The sequence below is a fragment of the Parus major genome, chromosome 3 (assembly GCF_001522545.3).
Source record: "Parus major isolate Abel chromosome 3, Parus_major1.1, whole genome shotgun sequence".
Classification (NCBI taxonomy): domain Eukaryota; kingdom Metazoa; phylum Chordata; class Aves; order Passeriformes; family Paridae; genus Parus; species Parus major.
The window spans coordinates 42,440,629-42,466,152 of NC_031770.1; the positions used below are offsets into that span (position 1 = coordinate 42,440,629).

A 25,524-nucleotide genomic window follows, 5' to 3' on the forward strand; every position below is an offset into this window, starting at 1 on the left:
CGCCAGCGCCGCCGGCGCGTCAGGCGGGCGTGGCCAGGCGGGCGGGGTCGGGCCGGGGCCGGCCGCGTCCTCCACGCCGCAGCGTGAGGGGCTGAGAGGCGCCGCCGCGGCCGCGGGGCCCGGCCCTGAGCGCACGGACAGGCTTCAAGCCGGGCCGGGGCGGCCGCGCTGCTCTCGTGGGAATGGCGCCTTTCACCCCTAGGAGGAGCGCGGCCTTCCCTGCAGGGAAAGTGGGGAAATTGCTGGGGGTTGTCACCGGTCTGGGCTGCCGGGGCCAGCCCGTCGTTGCTGGTCAGGTTGTTAATCTGAGGCTGCCCGTGACCCCAGTAGCGAGCTGCCCCGCCGGGGTGTGGGCCTGCCGCGGCTGAGGCCGGGGTACCGAGGAGCGGCGGGTGACGTGGAAGCTGGGCTTGAATGTGAATGAACTGTGGCTTGAATGACAGACAGGGCGGCGACGGCGGCACCCGGCTACAGTGGAGGGCCAGGTTCTGTCACTCCCGTAGGCCCCAGAATGCTCCCGCCGGATGGCTGGTAGGGCAAGACAGACATGTGCTGTCCCCTTCATAAATAGCACGTGGCTTGTGTCCCGCCTAACGGGGTGGCAATGAAGGCCGGAGCTAGGCTGATTAAGAAAAGAAAAAGCAAAAAGCAAGAAGAAAGAGCCAGTTGATGTAGCTACTAAAACAATGCGAGGCTAGGAGTTGTAGCCTGTGCTGTGATGAACATGGCAAAGTCCCTGACAGGAAAAAGGAAGCTTGTTTGGCGGAGTGGTGCTGGTGGAGGGACAAAGGTCTCAGCTCAGTCACGTCGGTTGTCAGAAGCCACATGGAGATCTGGACTCTTCTGGGATGATGTTTAAGCTTCCACTGATCCGATTAACTGTGGCTTTGCTTGCTTGTGGTATAGTTTAGGAAAGCGGAGTGTATTCTGCAGCTTCCTGCAGTACATCCCAACACGGTGGTCAGTGCTTCAGAGCCATGTGGTGAGGCAAGTCGATGATTCCTCCTGGGCTGGGAGTGCTCCCACTGATCTACCCGGAGAACCGTTTGGTGAACAGACAGCAAGTATCCGCTCCGTGGGCTGGGCTGTGTGACACGATGCATACCGTTGCTCTGCACTGCCTGTAAGTTACACAAATCCATTCTAAAGCCCAAGAGGTGTAAAATGCATAAGACAATGTGCAGGTTTTGATTCATTTGAAATGAATCCTCTTGTTGATAAGCCAGAGGCTGCCACAGGACTTCAGGTGACTTTGGATAAGTGGTTAGTTCTCTGCCACTGCAGAAGAGGAATACTAATGCTTTTGCTTCTCCCGGGCTTTTGTGAGGTTTAACACTGTAATATACTTGTATTATGGTGAGATGACTTTATGTATGCAATTAAAATGGTTTAGTTCTCATCTCTCCTTTAGAACTGGATTTAAGATTGATTGGCACAGTAATAGGACTTGGAGGAATGTTAAGCACTGAGTGTACTATATGAAGGATGAAGAAGAAACAAAGTGTACCAAGGCTACAAGTGCCTTGTGGTACATACATGAAAAATGAGAAGGAAAACTAGGGTGAATTATTAGAAAGGTAAAAGGAGTACTGAGGGTACAAGGTCATGAAAGTCCAGTGGATAAAATTTCAAGGTGAGTATGACTAGTGAGTTCCAAGGGTGAATTAACAGCAACCACTAAAGGAAAAAAAAGGTGGCAAATTAAGTGGAAAAGATGTAAACTAAAAACAAAATTAGAGATTACTGGTAAGGGCAGAAGGAACTGGATTAAAACAAAGTTTTAAATCCAGAGCATGAAGTGGACAGGTTTTTAATGTAGGTTTAATGAGAGTTTTTCCTTCAACTGTAGGTATATAAGGTGTATCAAAAATACTAGGCTTAGGCATTCCTCTAGCGTACTTTAAGATGAGATTAATTCAGCTGATTTCCTTGGACTTGCAACATTGTTAAACTGGGCTAAATGAGAAGAGAGTCAAGGCTGTTATTTTCAAAAACGTGAGAAATGCAAACAATGGTATTCTGCCAGATAGAAACTGAAGAGTTAAAAATCTTTGCATTTGTTGTGTACTCATTCAGCAAACACAATGGAGATGAAAGTCACAGACTTGAAACTCAATCATCCAACCATGAAACAACTAAGAAAAAGACCAAGGCACAAATATGGTGCCTGGTTAAAATCTAATGATAGTTATTAATTTACAGGCTAATTTGGCTTCAAAAGTCTTTTGTTCTTTCCCTCTCTTTTCCACATGTCTTTTGGGATGCAATTAAAGGTCTTAGTTTTCACATTTGCTAATGTGCCAAGCGACTTCAGGTTGTCTTGACATCACACTGTTTCACAGCCTGGTCAACAGAAATACCAAGTTCAACAAAACCCATCTTTGGGTGTATGAAGCATTGGCCTTATTATTGCAGCACTATGCCAGTGACACAAAACTTAATGAAGGTTGTTTTACAGTGACAAAGCTGTGTTGAGGAGCAGTGGTGGTAAGGGAACTCGGGAAGACAATGAGTATTTGTATTACAATAGTGTCTGCAACATGCTAGAAATGTTTTCCAAGCATATTAGACTCTATTCATTGCCAAAGAGCTTATTCCTTAAAACAAGCTTGTTCCTTAAAAGACCAAAGCACAACAAAAAGCAACAAAGGTACACAAAAAAGGTATACAAAGTAAAACGATAAATATGATGGCTGCCAGAACAGAGGAGGAAGGGACTTCCTTCTTTTTTCTTTTCAGCTGGTTACTCTGCACTTGGTCCCTAAAGTGGCCTTTCTAAGACAGCTAATTTCTTGTCTGTGTCAGTGAATGTTGGAAAAGAGCTTTTACAGGTGAATAGGTAATGCTTTGCAGAGAATGCAGTGAAAAGTCTTTAAAATGAAATTGCAGCCATGATGAGGATGTTGTGGGATAAACGTAGTGCAAGGTCATAGTTTTTATCACCACTTAGATATGGATCTGTATGTTTATTAGAAAGGAGAAAAAAAAAAAAAAGGTTGGTCAATGAATAACTTTTCTGGTTTTATTAAGTAGTAATGATAGCTGCATTTATACCATGCTTTAGATAGCTTGCGTACTGCAGCACTGAGATTATATAAGCAACCAAAACAGAATCTTTGAATCCTGGGGAGAAGGGGAATGCAGAGTAACAAGATTATACAAGGTTACAAAGTCAGTTTAGAAATAAAGTTTAAATGAAAAGTAATCTTATGTTGAAATAGTTTTGCTGTGAATGGGAAAAAAGTGCTTGGACTCCAGGCTAAGTTTTTCATTGCTGCCAGAAAGCTTCATGTGCTCCTCAGGTAGGTGGTAGTGTCAGGCATCAGCGAGACAAGTGCATGTCCACAACAGCATCATAATTAAAAGTCAGAACCTGTGGGCTTATAGCATTTGCTGTCTTCCACCCAGACCATGCCACCATGTTCTTCAGCCTGACTGCTGCTATTCCACTTTGACCATTATTCACTGGTCTCAACAGTGACAATTTTCAAGCTTGCTTTTCATACTAGCAAGTGAACTGTAACAGGTTTGCAGATTTTCCAAAGTAAAGGAGAGAACTGTTTGTCTGAGTTGGATTCTCTGTTAAACTCACTTCCTTTCTAATCAGGACAAAGTGTACAGAGTACATCCAGAAGGCTATGCAAATGGTCTTTTGTTAAATGCACACGCTTTTCCTGAGGTACTCAAAGGGTTAGCACGGTTTATTCATCTCTCAGATACCTCCCCCAACCCCTGTTTCTGTAAAGCAGGGAAAGGGTCACCCAGTAGAGGTGATCTGGAAGGTGTGGGGTTATTGCCTGGTGGGACTAGTGCCGGACATTACAGAGGAGCACATGACCAAACACAGGGTCCCCTCAAATCACTTGGGCAGCATAACTGAAGGGGTCTCCAAACTTTCCAAGATCCAGATTTTGATATGCCAAGAACTTGGTGTTTTCCATAGTATGAAGTGGGACAACAGAGAATTTGGCTCAGAGCCCTGTAAATAATCTGTAGTACCCTCTACCATCTCCCATTCTCCTTTGTGCTTGTTGATGCCATTGTAGAGATTCCCTAAAAGCTTTTGCTGAAATTAAAGTAATAGAATAAGTTGGTTGTTTATCACAGAATATCATAATGATCTAATGTTTAAAAGAAAAAACTTTTCATTATAATCTGACTTTATAAGTGTTGGACTAAACTATAATGAGTATTCTCAATTACTCTGTGTAAACTTGTGTTTTATACTGTCTTTAATACTATGAAATTCCTCCAGGCTGTTTAACTAAAATTGGTTTTGCTGTCCCATAATCCGTCTGAAATTATATGTATTATCATATCTGGGAATATAGCCTATTTTTCTACACCAAAAATATGGTTAGGGTTGATCCAGAGAGATTTATACATCATAACATTTTTGTCTACTGTAATAATTTTATTCATGTTTCAGGCAAATTAATTATGCTTAATTAATGGCAATGGGTTTTTTCCCCTTTTAGCTGAAAATTCTGCTTCCAGATGTCTGTATCTGTTAAGATGTGGAAACAGAGCATAGCTTAGAAAATGCTCAAGACCAACTCATTCCAGTTTTGTCCTCATTTTAAACTTTGTACCATGGAAAGTTCAAAAGCTTTTTTTCACATTGTTTGTGAGATTTCTCCAGAGGGAGTATTTCTGGCTCTGGTTAGAAAAGAACTCCCTGTCTTGCTAAAGATTGACAATTATGTACATTTTTGGCCTCTAACTTCAGCAAGCCAGCAGGCCCTCAGGGTGCTTAATGTCCAGTTATGAACGGAAAATTACTTTTAAAAAACACTTTGTAAACCCATTTGAAATTCATGCACTGATACAGCAATAAGCAGTTTTGGGGGGAAAAAAAGAGTAAGATTCCTGTTTTGTCTGTATGTAGGTCAAATTTATCTGAAATGCTCCAGAAACATTTCTTGATTTTGGTGCAGACAAGTCTTCCAGAGTGAGAACAGAGGACTCCAACATAAGGAAAGCCCAGCACTTCATAGCCCCACAATCACAAAAAGACCTGTTCATTCTGCATCTGATATGTGCTTCCTGCCCCTCTGTCATCATGATTCAGCATGGTGACATGCTGAAAGATCATTAAGGTGGAAACAATGCTGAGCAGTGTTAGGATGATGTGACCTGCCCCGATTACTTTTGTGTGTACCTGATTTATTGCACATAATATTTTCTCTTTCCTCGTCTTTCGGCTGCCAGGCACGTAGTTCTTACTTCTGCCAGTGCCTGGTCTTGTACTTGGAAAAGGGAACAGGGATGCCCTGGGGTGTAGGTAAGGACAGTTTGCCCTCTGCCCCTTGGTTTGGAAAGCTTGAGAATATCTCAGCTCATGCCCTGCAATTTATTGTGCTATTTAATGAGTTACAAAGTCTCCACTTTTTTTTTTTTTTTTTTTTTTTTTTTCCCTCTTCTTTTCTGATTACCTAGGAACAGTTACCCAGAGCTCAATAGAGGAACTCAAGAAGTGTTCCTTGAAACTATGGAGACAAATTTGTTATAAACTTGGACATTTTATCTTTGGGAAGATGCAGTTTCTTTTCCCTTTCTCCAGATGACTAGCACCATTTTTGATACCCCTAAACTTTTTTTTCTTATGGAAGCAGTTGTGCAGGTAGGGGAGATTCCAAGAAAACAGTGAGCTTAAAACATTTGCTGCTATGAAAGGAGAGACCTGTCTCAGTAATTTAAGAGAGGAAGGAAAAGATAATAGCGAGTGAGGTTTTGAGCTGGTAAGACTGACTAGGTGGCATTCCTCAATAACACTCAGATTTATATATTAATATATTAATATATATTAATATATATTTTTTATATGATTTATGCATTCCTCAATAACACTTTGATTTTTGTTCTTTTGGTTTTTGATGAGGCAATTTCTTGAAGATAATGGGGACAGGCTTCATTTTTGTTTGTTTTTTGAGTGAACAATGGTGTCCTCCCTCTTTTCTTGAACAATGGGGATACAATATTATAGCTCATGTTTTGTGAAAACTATCAAAGTAGCACATCTATCCCAAAGAGCTGACCTTTGCCAGGGCTGGCTACAGACACAAGCACTGTGAGCCTGAGCCCCAAAGAGCCACCACAATCCAGATGGATTCAGTATCGTGTTTTATGTCACTACCCATTCTTCCTTCTGCCAGGACAGTGCCTATGTTCCTATGCCTCTCTCTGATGCATAACATGATCCGATGTCCTGTTGCTCTCTTGCCATTGCACCCTTCAGTGTCTACCCCATCCCAAGGGCTTTGTGATATTCTTGCATTTCCATTCTTCCCAAAGACACAGGATTTTACTCCTTGCCCTTCTGTTTGTTTTCAGTGCTCCTTGCGTGCTCTTCAACGCTTTCTTCAGCTGTGGTTCATTTAAGACATGGTGTTGAGTTACTGCCACTAGAAGGGGTAGTTCTGCTCCCTCCAGAGCCATTCTCCTTGGCATCACCCTTGTCAAGCCCTTTGGTGAGTCAGTTGGAGAGAGTATTTTTCTGTTGGATTAACAAGTTGGATCAGCTCACCAAGTGGTTTGATGTGGTGTAAGAGAGGGTGTGGACCAGGAGGGCCAGGAGTCGGAGAGGGAAAAGCAGGACCACCCAAGTCAGAATAGTAAGCTGATTCAGTCATGGCATATAATTTCACTCTCATTTTCTTATTATGTAGCTCAACCCATTTCCACTTTCTCTCTTCCCTGACTAAAGAGAATCTTTTTGTTTTGAAATTGTATTGAGGGAATCAGCAGATCCAAGCTGGAGGGTGTTCTGTACCAAGACAGGATAATGGCTAGCATCACCTGATACTGCTATCTAAGGATGCAAGGAGAGGTGTTTCAGGCTATTGATGGTGCAAACAGAAAGCCAGGGACTCAGATTTTATGGTTTTGTTTGTTTCTTTGTTTTTCTTTTCAAGTTTTAGTGGTTGAAAGGTTCTATCTGTTGATGATAATAGTTATTGATATTTTAGAAGTGAACAAATATTGTATTAAAACTTGTGATATTGATGTATATTCATTATGATAGTGTTCTCTGTCTTCTTATTCTTTTGTGCTAACAAGCCCAACCCTCTGTGAAGATACTCTTTGACTTATGCCAGGGTAAGATATTTCATCATGTTTTAAAGCACATCCCAAGCAACTTATACCAAGAACAGATATTTACTAAACCAGGAATGCTAATAGTGGAAATACAATAATTTAAATTCCCATATTACAAAAATTGTTGTCTCCTCCCTGCGTGATCTAAACTGACACTATTCATGTTATCTCTTTCAATGGGCATTCGGGTGGCACAATGCTGTTCATGAATCCACTGAAACCCATTGGAATTGTACACTGGAAAGCTTTTACAAAGCAGCACTGAAATATTAAGTCCTGGACAATTAAGCTTACACGTATTTCACGCAAGCACACAGCTGATTTTGTGTTATCAACATCCTTGTTTTGTGTTCAGAATATATATATATATTTATTTATATATATATATATTAATTTGTATATTATTATATAGATAGTATGTGCTACAGAGCTGTAATTAGTGCTGGGTTGTGATTGAGTCTTGCTATCATTCTGCATCAGTTTGTCACTGTTAGTCACCTTGCTCATCCAGTCAGCTAATTAGTGTCTTAGAGAAAAGGTGGCATTTATTGGTGCTAGAAAAAATGGCCTTTCATTTTTATGCAGAAGCAAAAAGCAGGTCAAGAAGCAACTTGCTCCTTCTTCATCCACTTACAGTGCAAGGGAAGATGATAATGCTTATCTTGTCAGAAGGTGGATTTCACTTTTTTCCTTCCTTTCCTGTTGCATTAGGCTTATATTTTCTCCCTGGAATTATTCTCTCTTTTTTGTTGTTGTTTCAGGTGTGTTTTGTTGTTTGTTCATTTGTTTGTATCAGGGTATATATGTGTATCCTTAGATTGTTAGTAATGCTGGGACCATGTTCAGGAGTTTTTATTAAAAAGCAGATTCCTAAAAAGGATTTCTCCTTTAGATTAGAGCTTCCTCACTGTGTGATTGACTTCTGACTGGAGGGGATAGGCAGACAATAGAGGAAGACTGTCCTCACCTATTTACCAAATTGTTGAAATGATTGTTGAAATTTGTTTGGGAGTCAACACTCCTCCCTTTGTGCAAACACATCCTCCAATAAAGGCCATGTGCTGTGGGCAAAAGTAGTCAAGGGCTTGCTGTCTTTTTAATTTTTTTAAAATTTTTTTTAATAAACAGAGACTTACTAGTTTGTGAGGCTGAACATAGCTAGCTGATATATGCACACAGACTGTTTTTGTGGATATGCCCATCCTGTGTACCCAGCCTGACTCCTGCCTTATTTTAGCTACAGCTACAGCCATTTATACACTATTTTAAAGCATATTCTGTATTTAACTTGTGACATGAATAAAAGAAATCCTGAATATCTTTGCAACATGCAGCAGTGCATTTGTTAATGGAACCTTTTTTTTTGATTTAAGAATATCAGCCTCAGTCTTTTAAGGAAAAACCACAGCACAAAGCTAAAAACAGTTTTTCCTCTCTGTTATCTTAAGGTAGCATTGAATCACTAGGACAAAAATCAATTGAGAATATGGGTTCATGGTAGAGAATCTGCACCAAGCATGACAGGAAGAAAAGTTTTCAGATGTTCATAAATACCAATGCATAACATCAAACACATGCCTGGTGCACTACATACTGTACTGCAAAGCTTTTGTGATTGTTAGATGCCGGGCAAAGCTCTAAAGCAGGGTGCGAGCTTGTTTCCCTTTGTAAACCTTCAGAACAGCTAGATGTGAGCTCTTCCAGAAAACTCTCTGGAAACTTTCATCTAGCCTCAGTGCTCTATAAATAGAGGAGGTCTTCATCCCTGAGGAGGTTTTGCAATGTGGTTGTGTAGGGGAGTGCTGAGCTCCAATGGAAGCAGAGAAAGCAGAGTTATGGAACAGTGTGGTGGGACCAGGAAAGGGGAACGGGATCTCCTCCATTGTGAGATGAATATTGTGAGGACAGGTTGAGAGGAGAATAATTAAGATGTTAGGCTCTTCCCAAAAGTGCGTGTGGAGGGAGAAATTCCTTTAGATGCTATTCAGAAACTACTGCCAGCAGTGTGGAAAATGCAGCCACGGTGACCGTCAGCTGCAAATGACAAAAAAAGATACCTGCCTCAATCAGTCAAGAAACACTCCTGAAGAGGGGATCCCCACCACAAATGGAGAAATGGTTTCACTGGGACCAGTGAATACAGCAATGCATGCTGTAAGAAATGCTGTAGTTTACCACAAAGAAATTACTCAATTTTTCTGATGGGCTGTAATGAGTGTGATAATATGTGACAGAGTTATCACAAACATAACTCTGGACTAAATCCCAAGAGCAAAACACTTGGACTTTTGTTTCTAAAAAATATGTGAATATAGAAGTGTAACAGGTGACTAACTGTTAAAGAAGCTAGAAGATTCTGACATAATACTCTCCCTTTTCATTTATGTATGTCCCTTGATTGTGATGGAAAATTAAAAAGCACTCTCTTCCAAAATATAGCTACAGTGTATTTTCCAAGATTTAGCTACAGTCCAAATATGGGGGGGGAATTGTCTTTGAGTAAACTTTCCTGTACTATTTTCAAAAGGAATAACTTTTAAAAATGAAATTGAGAAATGAAAAATTTGCTCTGACTTTGATAGCTCAGCCTCATGGGAATATCGAAGTATTGTGTATACTATACATTTGAAAGAGGCATATTCCATTACTTGTTTGGTTACTTCTGGGGGAGAAAAATGAAAATATAAAAATAAGGCTTAATTTTGGCTAAGCTCAGTAATTTGGAATGAACAAGGCTAATTTGGAGACAATATTCTGTCTACAGAAGAATGGAAAAATGAAAGCAAACTATTTTCCTGCTTACAGACTGTATATTGAACACTGGTCTATAGATAAGTTATTGCTTGATCTCAAAGAGCTTTGATAGGCAATCTTTAAATGTTTTTCTTCCTGTCAGCAGAGTCTCAGGGTTAAGAGAAATCTTTATTTTCTTGATGCAAAAACAATATGGATATAGTAATAATATAGGAAAACTGAGCAATTACCCTATCATTCCTCTGCCTTCCTGAAAGGAGGCTACAATTCTACAAAAAAACTACAATTTCTTTAAAAAAGTTTACAGTGTCTTCATCTTGTTAAAGGTAAGGGAGATGTGTTTTCTGTACCATAACAGTGCTTACTTGTTTCAGTGTGCTGAGGTTTTATGGTAGAATTTTAAGACCAGACCTGAAATGGTCTAGAATACATGATACAAAGTGCTAATTGTAAGGTAAATTACAAAGAGAAAAACCTCACAAAACCAAAACTGATGACAAATCACTTGGTCATGCTTGGCTTCTAAGTAATTGGGACAAAATGTACAAATGGGAGGAGATTTCTAATAGTGTCATGCATTAGCTCCCAAAAACTTCCCTTTGCTTTTTTATTCCAGTGAGCAAAGTCATCCTCTCATATCCTAGCCTTCTGCAACTGAATCGTCTTCTGCAGTCTCAAAGGCCACAATGGAAAGAGTTTCTTCATGTAAACAAGCTTGTTCACACACACAAGAGAGAAGTAGTCAGTCTAATGTTGGTATAATCTCTCTGAGCAGCTTCTCAGACACTCTAAAGCTGTACTCTTGAAGTTGTGCACTCATAGCTGAGATGTGTACAGTGATTTTAAGAGTATTTTGTTAACATTTTACGAAGTACTGAAATACTGAAATTGTTCATAAATTGGTCTGGCTGCATGCTGTGTTGCTTTTAGCGTGTCTGAGAAAGAAGGGAGAGGCTTGTTTTCAGGTGGTTTATTGACTATTAAACTCATAGCTAGAATAAAAGCAGCAGTAAATAACCTGATCTTTGTGTTACAACAGTGCACAGTCTCACCTTCTCCCTTCTTGCATCGTATTTCCTATCTAGGTCACTGTGCAGTGCAAGGCTGTTGATTTACCAGATAATGTTTCCACACATAGCCCCAGACATGGTGATGACAGACAGGTTTTCAGACTGTTTATGCAAATCTCTAGTGTCTTTAGCCTAGTCCTGGCACAAGTTTTGTCTTCCTCCTTGCTGGTTTGGTGCCTGGTATGGCTTGCCCAGCCTTATGGATGGTGCTGGCTATACTGACATCTAAACAGCTTTGTAGATAAAGCCATCTTGCTGTCAGCCTGTTAAACACAGATTCCGTCATTACCCTGCAACTGCTGTGTAATTAAATGTTCTGCTAGGCATACTTTGGCTTAATGAGTTTTATGAGTCATGGTGGCAAAGAGAAAAGAGAGTCCCCAAAAACAAGAATGGGCACAAACACCCTTCTGATAATTATCTTATTTAGAGAGTAAGGTCCTTGCTTGTACAGAGAATTCAACACCAGGTGTCCTTTGATTTCTTGTCAGAGAATCTCACACTGATGCTTGCTAAGGGTCCCAGAGAAAGTGATTTTTCAGTTCTGAATTACATAAAGCAGTAGTACTGGTACTTGCAAGAAAGTGGTTTGTTTGTGGCATCTTGATTTGAGAGTGCTTGAGAAGGAAGGAAGAGGTGAGAACTTGCAAATTCTGTGCTCTCATAAGCTCAACCCCAAACCCATCTACACCACAGGACATGTATTACACGTAGGAGGAGAGCGTTCCTGGGCCCCAGTAGTCAAGATCTGAGCATTTAAAGCATCACTAAAACCATTTCTCACTAGCTGCAAGCAACTAGGGGCATAAAAACTGCTGTCGGGAGAAGGCAATTCAGCAGCATCACACTCTTGTGTGCTGAGGTAGAGGGAATGCACCATGCACCCTGCATGGCCAGGACCATCCACAGTCCCTGCTTTCACACCCTATTGTTCCAGAGGGAGGGACTGTGCCCCTGGCAGTGTGTGCAGGGTGGTGTGGCCCTGCTTGACCTCAGCTGGACCTCAATGGAACCTTCACCTTGACTGCCAGCTGGGGGGAGAGACAGTCAATGAGCATGTAGGGACGAAAAAGTGTTGGGCACATCTGGAATTCCTTTGACCAGACTCACCCTCTTGGTGTAGCTTGCACTGTGAACACAAGCTGAAGTCAGCTCCTGGGTGCATGGGGCACATCAGCACAGAGGTGCCTAAGTCAGTCTGTAAACTCCAGGTCTGTCAGCTGAGAAGATTACCATTCACCCAGCAGTCAGGCACACACACACACCCCTACAGCTTTCCTTGACCTATTTACTAGCATTGAACTAGATACCAGCAGACCTTGTGTTTCAGCTGCCTGAGCTAGCCTGGCTCACTTGGATTCCAGAAGACCAGGGGAACATGTACAAACAGTTTTGCTAAAAAACCTGGGAGGGTCATGGTGGTTCAGAGGAGAATGGTAACAGCCAGGGTGGGATTGGACTGGGCTACTGGTACTTCAACAGTGGCTGTGAGAAGACTTGAGTCTCCAGCCTGGTTGGGTCCATGTGGCTGCTTGCAGGCTGTGGTTGCAGACAGGCTATGACTGCACAAGCAGGGCTTTGAGAAGAGCCATTCCCTCCCTTCCTTTCCCCATGCTGCCCCAGGGGGTGCTGCAGCTGCCCCAGCAGCCTGCCTGCCCCTCCCGTGGCTGCTCTTTTCTCTCTTGGGACTGAGCCTGGTGGGCTCACACAGGGGCTGCTCACGCTGAGCCGGCTTGTGTCCAGTACTTGCAGCAGCACACAGCACAAATGACAGGGCTCTGTGCTGTTCCCCAGATGGGACAAGGATCAGCCTCTGCTGCACCCCCTCTGCTTAGCTTGTCCTTTCACCTTAAGCTCTTCATCTATCTGGGTCCTGTTGCAAATGCTGAACATTAAACCCTTAATACCCCTGAGCAGAGATGGAGGGTTAAATAAGATGAAAGATTAGAGTATCTTAGCAGGATGTATGCTTAACTAAGGGTCCTGGGTCTGTAACTAAAGTCTAAAATGCCCCCAGGCAGCTGGCTACACCCTGGATGGTACCAAGCCTTGCTAAGCAGCTGCCTGTATGAGCTGCTGGTGCCTGTTCATAGTCAGATCTGCTGCTGTCTGTTCAAGACCAGGACACTAACTATGTTTGGTGCACATCCTAACCCAGGGCAAGAGAGAATGACACATGAAATACATCTCAAAACCCTGCAAACCTGAGACAGATGTCTGACCTGCAGAGTGGGATTCACACAGCCTGTTCCTCCAGACACAGAGTTCCTTGCTTCTCACTTTTTCAGTCCTGCAGGCACTTTGAGGTAGCGACCAAAGCACACGCTTGAGGTGCTGGCAGAAGAGAGAGGCCTGTGCAAGCAGGAAACATGGTCTGTATATGAGAAGCATGGGAGGTCTGGCATAGAGCACCTTCAGTTTGTACATCCCAGAAAAAATGAAAAAAACAGTAAATGAAGCTGTCTGCTTGTTTTGGCTCTGGGGATTGGAGGTTGAAACTAAGTAGTGTGAATTAGTATAATTTAATTTTCATTACTGTCTTTTATAAGCTCTAAAGTTCTGCACCTCATCTGACTTACAATCTTTATGGGCTTCATTTTTGATCTCTTTTTGGATGTTGATATATCCATGCTATTTTTAGTCTTGCAGACTATTTTTGGGTAATATCTACAAGATACAGACTTTTTTTAAGCCAGCCTGGTAGCCCAAATTGTGCCAGACTCTCCTCTTATACCTTGATTGCTGCAACATCCTTTCTCTGGTTGTGAGACACACACTCATTGACCCTGCAGCTGCATACACATTCACAGGGCTGCAACAAAAGTTGTTTTCCTTGCTTGCTCTTTTGTCACCCCTTTCCACTGACCTTCTTACCTCAGTAAGAGAAGAATTTAACACAACTTATACAAGTCCATTTATATTGTGGCTGATGGTATTTCTTGGTACGTGCAGATGGGCTTCTTTGCACTCTTTGCACGTGCACAATGGGTGGAGTGACTTTGCTGTGCCCCAGGTTGCCGCAGGAAGGAGCACACCCCTTGGGCCTCTCTGCAAATGAGCTGCAGACCATTGAATCACTGGCAATGTTTGTTTCCAGCACCACCTTTCCTGGTGTCCCAAGGCCCCATTGCTGTCGCATCAAGGATATGCATTATTACTCCTGTCATGGGCAGGAGAGTGAGGAGCCCTGGGGAAAGCCAGCTATAAGGTGCCAGAATAGCCCTGACAGCCCCAGAGCAAATTCCTCCCACCCACAGCCTAATTGCTGTGAGCTCCAAGTTGCCTCGAGAAACAGGTTGTCAGGGGGAGGCTTTAGGAGAAAGGGCTTGCTTTTCATTATTCTAATCCATAATGGGCCACTTGGAAGCAATCTGAAAATTCAGGTACCCCAAAACTCCTTCTTCCCTTTTAGATCCTACATAGACTCTTTGTCCTTCATCAGCTCTCCCATCTCTGCTGGGATGTGTGAATTATCTCTGAGCCTTATTTTAAGGAACACTACTGTACTTATCTGGAGTTTTCCTAAGGTGTGTGCCATACATGGGGAAAAAATTGTAAAGCTGCTCTCTACAAGCACAGATTGAATTTTACTGATTTTAAACCATCAAACACACTGGCTTATCTTTCCTTAAACCATCTGCAGTCAAACTGGCAATGGCAAATCTGTGGGTGTCCCACTGCCACCTGGGCTGGCATCGATACTGCAGGGCTACTGTGCTCCTAAGTGAGGATGACATAAAGTGGTATCACATCCTGCTTGAGTTCTTTGCATGCTGCAAACAAGATTAACTTGTATCTTAGAAATGAAAATAGACATATACAGGCTATAAGTTCATGCAGACCTTTATACAGATTGCTTAGGAAATAAAGATCCCAACCTTGATAAAAATAATGAAAAAAGATATTTTAGATTATTTTGGTGAGTTCTGTTCTCTTACTGTCACACAGAATTTACCTTGTGGGCTATTGTAGGGCATCAATCTATTTTGTTTTAAGATAGTAGTTTTTTTGCTTCTCTAACCAAATCCTAATATTTGCATTATACAAAATGTCTAAAATGGTTTAGACATTTTAGCTTGTCTGTGCTAGAAAAAGATACTGTTACAACAATACAGAAGTAATTATTCTCACCTATTATGCAGACAGTGTAAAGACATTTCATAATGGAACAGCAACTCCCAAGTAAAAACTGGAAGAAATTAAGTGGTATAAGTCACCTCTCTATCGTCCAGAGAAGGGGTTTTGCCAGCATAAATGAGTTTGTTTACAAAAACTCACACTTCTTACTGCAATTATTATACTAGAAAAGTTGTAGATCCAGACTGCCTTCAAAAATATGACTGCAGCAGCCACCAATATCCTGAGGACTTGTTGCACTGAAGTTATGTTATAACTCTTGATTTCATTGAAGGTTATTCCAAAAATGGGTTCGTCTCTCTGGAATGGATTCCCTTTCATAACAGGAACATAAAATGCTCTTCTAGTACAATCACATATTCCACAAAATATATAAAAAGGAATTTTTTTTTTTTTTTTATGGTGGGGGAAGAGACTGTGCAGTAAAAATGAATCATTTCTATATTGGAATTCTTCCTCTCCAGTAAATATCCAAGCTCCCATCAGCATGCTGCCCTCCTTAATTTGCAGGCTTGTGAGATTTTTACAGCTCCAGGTGACCTCTTTTTCCCCTCCTAGATAGTGCAGCTTAGCCTCACAGCCAACATAACAGCTAACCAGTACTTTTTTTAGCTTGATAAATATATCTGTGTGAAGGCATTGTGTGGCGTGTGTGAATCCAAGTGGGGCCAAGGTGCGAGCTGGGCAGCACGCAGCCTAGGGCTGAGGCAGCTCTGTGCCAGGCAGCAGGAACTCTGTCCCTCCTGGCACGTAAGCAGGGGGAGCTTGCAGCACATAGGGTACAGCCATGTAAATCCCTCTCAGCTACATGATTTCCCAGCCCCACATTTTAGTTTCCACCCAGTTCAGGTGTCTCATGCTGGGCGTGCCAGGTTACCTGCAGATGGGTGGCTTGGGCATCTGGCCCCATACTCAACCTGTGCTCCTCTTTATCTGGTTTCTCCTATCTGCTCTGCTATATTATGGCTTTTCTAAGCCTGACAGAGAAGCAAAAGCACCATCTTCCCCCCACCAGGAGAAATGAAGCTGTTTCTGGCAGCAAGACATGGGGAATGCTCACTTAAGTTGGCTGTCACTGGTGGCAAAGTAAGCAGCTGGAATGGTGGTGGCTTTCCTAGCTATTTTAGATAGAGTAGAGCTTGGGAAGCTGGAATGGGAGGATACAAAGTACTGCCCTGCTCCCACCTCTGCTATTTTCACCTCCTGCGATGGTTATGACACCATACCCAAATCATCAAGATCTTCTGTCAGCTCCCTGTAACAGTTTGACCATCTCTATGTTCTCTTGAGTTGCAAGAGCCAGTCCCAGTCCTGGCCTTTTATCCTTGGAGTACCAAAAGTCAACTTTTGCCAGTTCAGCTGGGGAGCCAAGAGAAATGGCTTTGGCCAGTCAGACCCAACCAGGTGCCCTGAAGTGCAACATTCCCTCGGTCTGCTCTACCAAGCACTACGCAAGGGGTTGACATGTTTTGGCACCATCACTTATGATCAACACAGATCTATTTCATTTTATATTGTAGCAGCCTAGGAAAGTGCAGATAGTCAGTGGCTGGACCTCATCTTAAACTAATTTAATTCAGGCCTTTGCACTTGTCAGTAAACAGTTTTGCATGCAGCCAAGTAATGCCCAGCCACCATAGGTGACATGGCATCTATATGCAGTTTCATGTGGTTCTAGCTTTGACTGTCATTGCTGTTTCCTCTTGTGTTTGGAATGCTTTTTAGAGATGGTGCTTCCTTGCCAGGGTGTGTGTAGCTTCATCAGTGGTGAGGAAAGCCTGTTTCACAGGCTGGCTTCTGGCAAGTGTTCACATGTGGTCGGCTCAGACCTGACTTTGCACTGAATGTGACTCAGAGCGTGTCCCTCACTGCACTGGGCAGGGTGTAGGCATGTGCATCTGGGCAAAGCACGTGCAAACCTCTGTGTCCTGGGATGTCCTGGCCATTCATATGTGCAAATGGCCCTCCTCAGGGACCAGGGGATGTGTCCCTTGGAGTGCTTTACCTTCCTGAAAAATGCCTTGGACTTCCTTTCACTCCACTGCTTGGGTAAGGGGAGTATGCTTTAACATGCCAGGTAGAAAACTTCAAGTGGTTTAGGAGTTGCTTCACATGCAGCTCAGCTGTCACAGCTCAGCAGTAGCTGCCTTGAGGGGAAGGGGAGAGTGGGAACTGAAGCGCAGACACCCTACAGCTGTAGGACTCCACCTGTGCGGCCCTGCCTTTGGCTGTTTTTGTAAAACAGTGCAAAGTTTATGCATTTCAGTATCTGCCCTGTGCACGTATTCCTGCTTTGTTAAAAACCTGCTGGTTATTCCCCTTCGTCTGTTGCACAAAAGTACAGTTTATCCTAATTTGGTGTTTGGAAAAATCTTGTTACTCAAATTACATTAGCAGAAGGCGAAAGTAAGAGAGGAGGAAACAAGGACAAATGCATATATTCCATTCAGGTAGATAACTTGTTCTTTTCCTATGGAACAACTGTGGATGTTTTTCTTACTTACTTAAAAAAAAAAAAAAAAAAAAAAAAAAAAAAAAAAAAAAAAAAAAAAAAAAAAAAAAAAAAAAGGCAAAAAACACAACCACCAGCCATGCCCTGATCTCTGGCTGGCTACCAGCTTCAGCTATACCAGACATACCCATCTGTATGCATGTAGCTGAGTGATGCCCTCCCAGAGCAGGGCACATTCCAGGGACTCGGGCTCTTTGGGATTAACTGTCTCTTTCATCAGCTTGGCTTGGACTACTGTTGCTGTTGATCATGCAATGTAAATCTTTCTGAGAAAGACTGTCGGGCTATTGATTACAAAACACAGCCATTTTGACAATCACTACACTGATTCAACCCTGTGGTGGTGTTGTGGGCTGTTATTACCAGAGATAGCAACTGTGTTATTGATCACAGCCAAATATGAAAATACGCATCCTTTGCTCTGCACAGTGTTGAATATCTTGTGAAGCAAGATGAAAATTATCATTTATGTCATTTGGGGAAAAGAGCTCTGCAAGAATGTGGGTGGATGTACTTTATCTAACATCCTATCTAACATTAGCAGCTGAGAGCAGCAAGCAGGAGAATTACAACACTTCTGCTTGTGAAACATCATGCGAGAAGCAGAAGGGTGTGGATTTGTCCACACCTCATTTTAGGTGTCTAAATGAAGCACCAATGTCAGGAGCAAAGTTGTCCTGGGCACTTCCTCAGAGAGAGACGTGGTTAAGATTTTAGGAGGGATAAATTGCTTTCTGCAGACACCTCCCTCTCTCTTGGCCACAGAAGACCACAGAGAACTGCACTGCTCACCTCCTCACTGGCTGCAGTGAGGAAGCAGGGTGGCAGAAACACTGCCTGAAGGGAAGATACTGGTATTTGTTTGGGGCCTCTCCTAAGGAAGGGAAAAGGGACATTCTAAATGATTGGCTCAGGATTCCTCTGACAGGGGGAACAGCCAGCAGTAGTCAGCATGTACAGAAGATCCTGTTATCTCCTGCCCTGAGGTGTGCTCCAGAGGAAGGTTGTGCTGGGACAGTCCCTATGAAGCAAGAACCTACTGTGATGCCAACCCGAAGCTCTGCTGATTTGCACTAGGATGAAAATAGCCCTCAAAGGTTTCACACTAGTGAAAGGTCAGTCAGACTGGGACATCAGGGCCAACATTTAAAGGAGTGGGTGAAATAGCTGTTTTTCTGTCAGTGTGCTGGAGCTCACCTCTAAAGATAGACTACTGAACTATTTATTGTGAAATTTGTCTGTCCCGTCTGCCTAGGAACAGATTTACCTCTGAATGCTATCACCATTAGAGTAGATACTGGGCAGTTTTGAGAAGCCTTGGGCCCAGGCCAGGATTGTACTGTGGTAACAGGAACTTAAAACAGCCCTGTCCCATATTTCCTGCCTTCCACAAGCTTGCTCACAGTGTTCTCTGTTAATGCCTTCTGTGAAAACTGGCAAGATCCCCTTCTAAAAACCCAGGGGACTCCTGGGTTCCACTAGAGCTGACATTCACATGAGCTGCAACTATGGGCAAGTTCTGTGCAACTTCTTGATGCCAAAAAGGGACGCAAAGGGAAAGTCAGTGTTAACCTTTCCAGCAGACCCTGCTTTCCTGGGGTGCACTCCTTCATCTAGTTGCAGAAAGCCTCTGCCAGCAAGGAGGGAGAGCAGAGGCAGGGTGGCTTCAAGCAGTATTTGGAAAAGTTCCAGTTCTTGCAAGGCCAGTACAATGCTGAATAAAAAAGGTGTGTGGTTTAGTAAACCTGGCATTGCCAGCAATGACAAAGTGACAAAGGGCATTTTCCTCATGGTCAGACTCAAGGTTGGGAAGGAGGGGCAGGTGCAGCTGCATGTCAGAGCAGTGGTGGTCAAAGTGTGCATCACTGTGATCACATATAAAGCAAGTCCCCAAGAGATGATCAATGGTTTTGGGGTATCTAAGGTGCTCCAGATGAATTCGTACAATTGACAGAGCTTACAGTCCTATTGCCTGACCCTCACTCTCCTCTGCCCTTTCTTCCAAGGAAGTTTTGTAGTCCAAAAATATGCAAGAGCATTCTGTGTTGTTCTTTAGCACTCGACTGTCTGCTGTAGTCAACATGCTGTTTTTAAAGTAGTTGGGTCCAGAAAATATTACATTAAACTTTTCAAAATCCACATTTCTTTCCCTGATGGGGAAAGGCCCTATGGATGTTTATCCATAACATGAATAATCAACAGTAACTGTGTGCCTCCCCTTCCTTCTCCTCTCCCCAGGAGCCTGTGTGCCCCTCTCTTTTGACTGCAGTAGTGTGTGTGTTTTGGACAGAGAAGGTGCTGGCTCAGGCAGGTCCCCACAGACACTTGTGCTGCCACAGCCAACAACAGGGCATGCTGCAGTGCTGGGGCAGAGAGCAGTGCAGTGGCAGGGGCAGAAACTGCCTGCCCCAGAGCCTGCTTGTTTCCTGTTGCTGTGCTGGAGGAAGCACCTGGACTGGAGAAATGAGCTGTGTAACTGCTGCCTAAGATCAAAATGAAGAACATCTCTGGAAAACTGGCAGCTGGAGAAATAGAAGAGGATTTTGTATTTTTACACCACTGTGAGAAAAGGGAGTGACCTTCCCTGAGGGCTGGGAGACAGAGGCTCATAGATTTGCCTCTCAAGTCTGTGCAACCAGTGAGACGCCTGCTTGTGTAAGACCAGAGTTGAGGAACACCTTCCTGGGACACCACCAGCAACTGCTGTGAGGACAGGAGCAGGAACAAGGATGGGAATTAATTTCTTGGAGCACTGGCCTGGGTCGCTGCAGGCAGCCATGTGGCAGAGGTTCTTTGGAAACTAAAGACACCTCATACTGAAAACAAGCAACATTTGCTGCTCTGTTCTTCTGTGGGTAGCCTTTTTGGTCATGCCTCTGGTAACTAGGAACTGTTCTCTAATTTCAAGACTTAGTCTGTTGATGACAAGCTTGCAGTCAAATATTTTTGAGTCAGATTGTCCTTCAAGTTGGACAGTTTGACTTTTTCCCTTCTCTCCCTCCACAGTGTTTATGGTGAGAAATCAAAAGCTCTCTCATCTTTTGCTTTGCTGAAGTTCTTCCAATATCCTATAGAATAGGCTGTCTATTCCCTGTAATGTTCCTGGATATGTCTTCACAGCACTTGTTCCACTTTGAGTGCTTTCTGAAAATAGATCTAACTGGAATGGTATACAATATTCCAGATGAAGTTTCTCTAGTGTTATAATTTCTACTGCTTTTCTGTCTGATTTTTACTACACCATTTGATTCTACTTTTATAATTTCATCTTGGAGAGATTTCTGCCTATGATATCCATAACTTTTTGCATACCAGTAACACCCTCCAGCTGCCTACTGTTGACAGATTTCATCACATATCAGTCATGTTTCACAACACGCCTGTTTCTTTTTTTTTAATATCTAAACTGTCAGTAAAAATATTGAAAGTCCTTAGACTGGTACTTGTGGAACTCCCTCATCCCAGCACAGCACCTTTCCAACGCAACTTGTCTTCTTCCTTTAAGGCAGTTCCTCACTGCTTTACAGTTTGCTGACTAATCTCCATCTTCTCCAGTTTGCCTTTTAATCATCAAAGTTGTGGCACTGAATCAAATGCTTTGCTGAAGTCCAATAGTTGAGACAGACCATGTTACCTCTGCCTAAAGAGGGATTGAGTTAATCACATCTAAGAAAGGTAATTGCTTCATTTGGCATGATGTAGTTTTAAAAGACCCATCTTGCATCTTATCCTGTTTCATTACAGACAATTTGTAGTTATTCATTCTCTAAATTTGTTCTAAAGCTCTTGATATGCAGCTAGTGGATAATTGGGTGAGGACATGCTCCGTACACTTTCTTGTGAATCAGATGCAGGATTTTTGTGCGGCAGATCTAAATGTGCTATACCTACTTGTGCTTTCATCAGCTTTTAACATGGTCTGGTTTTAACTCTTATTAGTCAGGTGAGTTCTTGCTCATGAAGGTGTGGACAGATTCACTGACCCTATTCAGGACTGTCCATACAGGCTTTATGTGTTTTCATGCATTTTATGCTTTAGTTCTCAGGTTGTGCACTGTGTGAATGCTTTGTGCCTTCAGGCTTTTGGGAGAATGGGTTGTAAAATTTGTAAAGAGTTGCTTAGCTGAATGTTGAATATAAAAGTAGTGTTTGAAAAGGCAGAGCAAAACAGCCAGGGTAAATACAATTTCTCCTTGGAGTCACTCAAGTTTTTTGACAGCTGCAGTGCTGCAGGAGCAACTCAATGTCATGGGAACAAGGGAATTTGTTTTCATCAGAGTTGCTTTCCCTGCCAAGCTGGCAGCAGCTATGGATGAAACCTTAACAGGGAAACACTTTCATACTGTGCTCTCCACGAATGACTAAGTGACAGAATAGTGAGTGACCTTCACCTTCTGATCTTCTTCCATCATCTCACTGCCCTTGTTGTGTTTTGAGATTATTTTTTTTTAATTTTCTGCTTACTAAGATGCTGGATGGCAGTGAACACAGGGATGCCTAAGGATTTGTACATTGCAAGGGCAGAAAAGATGAGAAAAACAAGTATTGTGTAATGCTCAGTTTTCCAGCTCAACAAAGCTGAGGTTTCCTTCAAACCTCAAGATGTTTCCTAGAACCATTTTGAGGGTCATCCCCACAGCCTGCTCTGAGGTGTGGGATATGCTGGAAGAAGTTAGTTTTTAACTTTGATCCTGAATCAAGCCTCTGTCATTTATGGGCCAAACTTCTCTATGAGTTAGGTGATCCACTGTGTTTTGTCCACCCCAGGGAGGGGAGAGAGATTCCTTGAGGTTAAGCGTGTAACTTAACAACCCTAGAGGGACACAGCCCAAGATAAGAGTTAGAGGGGATGCTGATGGCCAGCCCAGTGATAGTGTTTGTTTTTGCAAGTGTTGGAGGGTGTGTTCCCCAGACATGTGAAGAAACAGCAAAGAAAATACCTGTTTGCAAGGGTGAAAGGGAGGTCAGTGAGATGAGCATTACAATTATTTGCTAATATGGGCCCCCTCAATGTTCTCTATATACAGTAGGATATAAGTACTAATAAGCTGGAAAGAGATAGCCATGACCCTGTGGATTTAGAAATACACTGAAACACTCTCTGCTTTTTAAATCCATTTCGAAATTCTTACAAACAGACTAAAATTTCCCTGCCACAGATATTTTCTGGGATGGTCAAAGCACAGTAATTCATGTTTTGAAGTCTGCTGTGTATTTGTATTTGAGATATTGCTGTCATATATCTGGTTTAATCTACTTCTCATGCTGCCACATACATAAGGCAGATGTCTATCATCACTGACCAGTTTTGTCCCAGACCAGTCCCCTGAAGATGTTCAAGCTGCTGACTTGCAATATTGCTGCTTTAGTCATTATTGGGTTTCCTCCTGTTCCTCAGGGTCACCGTCTCTTCTTTCCTCTTCATGTTGAAACAGGGCTTGTTGAAGGACCTGGTTATCAGGCACTCTCAAAACATGGCCAAGGTCAGTCTGTTTTCTCCACTGTACTGTTTGTACAGCTGTGGGTAATCACGCAGGCCCTGAAATCTCAGCATTCCTTTGGCTCTCTGGCTGCTTTATGATCACTGTCCCCCCGCAGGCATCCACATTGAAAGCACTTTGATTTCTGGGGAATAGACGTGTTCTTCCAAGTCTTCAACTTGTACAGGTGTATGTGTAATGTATATTTAATAAGAGTGGCTCAAAACGGCTTACAGGGAAGCTTAGCATTGTTACTGATGACTTCCACATGGGATGTATTCTTGTCATGGGAACAAAGGAAATATTTCACCCATTTTTTATCACGTTCTTGGACCAGTGAGTAGAGATACACATGTCATGTGTAGGTATACTCAAAAGACCTGTGCTCCAAGCCTACCCTGTTTTGTTCATTACCCTTACATAGCCTGTGATAAACTTAAAAACAACTAATAGAGGCATTTAAAAGTCATTAGGATTAATATTTCAGTTATTACAGTTTTCTCAACAAGTATTGATTCTCTGAGGTTTGTTAGAATAGTTGGATTTTCCTGGAGGACAAAAAATAAAGATGTCATGTTGACTTTTTAAAGGTGATTTTTTAATATAAATGCATATAAAACCATTATTAATTTGCACTCTGTGGCCTTCATACTGTGACAAAACTATAGAACTTTCAGTCTGTAATGAGTACAGTTTTAATATGATTTCAGTTTTCCAGGTCAGAGCTGATCATACAGCACAGCACTTAGCAAGAGCAGGGCCTGAATTTTGGAGACACCTGTTGAAGTGACAACCTGTGGCCAAGTCACAGCTTTGGCATATGTATGAAAGTTTCCATGAAGAGGTTTTCAGTCCTCAGTGTCTTCAAGGTCATCACCCATGATACAAAATTATATTGTTAGACTACTACCTTTTCTCCAGCTCGTTTTGAATGAGGTCTGTAACTCAAAGGTCTGTAACACAAGTGTACTTCCTCTACTCATCTTTCATTTTTTGTTTTGATGCCTCTGTGTCAAAACCCTTGCCTGAGACCAAGCACAAAAATTCTGTTTTCTGTGCCTGGACCAACACAGATTTACCTTTCTGCAGAGTATGAGAAGACTTACAAGCCCCCTGTGGCACAGGGGCAGCAGACAAAGCCTATTAGTGTGATGCCAAAACATTGTTCCAGAGCACCTGGGTATAAAAAGGCAGAATTAACTCTGTGTTAGCATTTAAACAGACGGGTGAAACCTGCCAGTACTGGTCACTTGACCCACTTAGCAGAAGAAACTTGGATGAAAGTAGCCACTAGGTGTGGGAAGGTAAAAAGCTATGTAGGAAAGTAGATAGAAGACCACCAACACACTCTGAAGCAAAGGCTTCTTCCATACAAGTCTGTTACTGGCACTCCCTCTTCTTGACCCCTCATATTATGGCCAGCTTAACTAATCCCGGTTCAAAAGGCAAATGGCCATTCTCTGTGATCAAACTGGTAGTGTATCAGTCTCCTTTCCCTTCCTCATCAGGTCTGGAAGGTCCCATGCATCAGACAGTATTCTTCTTCCCCTTCCCTATCAGCATCAAAGTTTCTGGGCACTGGGCTCACTTCTCCCTTCCTTACCAGCCTTGAAGGTCTCAGGCACACAGGTTGTGATGACACCATCACAAAACAGTGAGGTGTGGCAGAACACGGAGCACTGTCTATAAAATCAAGAACTTATGAGACCAAAGTGGGATTTAGACCAGAGTTGCCACTGGATTGCAAACCCCATGATCTCCCAGTGGTCAGGGATACTTCCACATCATCTGCTTCCCCCAAGTTCTGAGTGATTCATATTTTTCCACAAGTTTTTATTCTATATTATGATTATTATATTGATACTGCAAGCCAAGTATTAAGAGCATGCTGCAGAGCATCCAGGTAATTAGGAACTGTAAGCCAACCTGTGATACAAATTTTGTGCTAAGTTATCTAGAAAATTGTGATATACTGATTCTAATTATAAAAATCCTATTCCATTCTGGTCACAGAATTTTATGCTATGCCAATCATAAAATTCTGTTTTAAAAAAAGAAAGCTTTAATTATAATTACAACTTTGTGTCATCATCCTTCTACCCTACAGTGCTGAGTGACAAAACAGCTTTCAGGTTAAAACCTTTTATGGCCCATCTGGGATTAAATCACTTAGAAGAAGCTGCATAAAAATACCTGGTGCAGAGGTAGCTATTTTTTCAGCAAGGGGAAAGATTTATTCTGGTGTAAGTACATCAAATAGCTCATTCTCCAGTCTAATAAAAAGCAACAGATGGCTCCTCAGCTCTGCATTGTGGAAAAGATCTACTAAGTGGAGAGGCCAACCACAGAAAAAACGGAGTCTGTTGAAGTTACAGAAGGTCCCTGAGACCAGCAGTACCAACAGAGCCTATGCTCAGGGGGCACTTAATCTCCATTTCCCCCTATAATCACCATAGACTCTCCACATGCACCA

At 42.6% G+C, this 25,524-nt stretch overlaps 1 protein-coding gene across 1 annotated transcript in view; it reads left to right on the forward strand.

Moving 5' to 3' along the window:
• The first annotated feature begins 269 nt into the window (after window positions 1-269).
• The window catches only part of TSNAX (translin associated factor X), a 56,872-nt gene continuing 31,617 nt past the window's right edge, over window positions 270-25,524 (forward strand). Inside the window, exon 1 of the mRNA XM_015622047.3 lies at window positions 270-1,123. The gene's annotated coding sequence lies outside the window, so the exon portion shown is untranslated. The remainder of the gene's footprint in view (window positions 1,124-25,524) is intronic.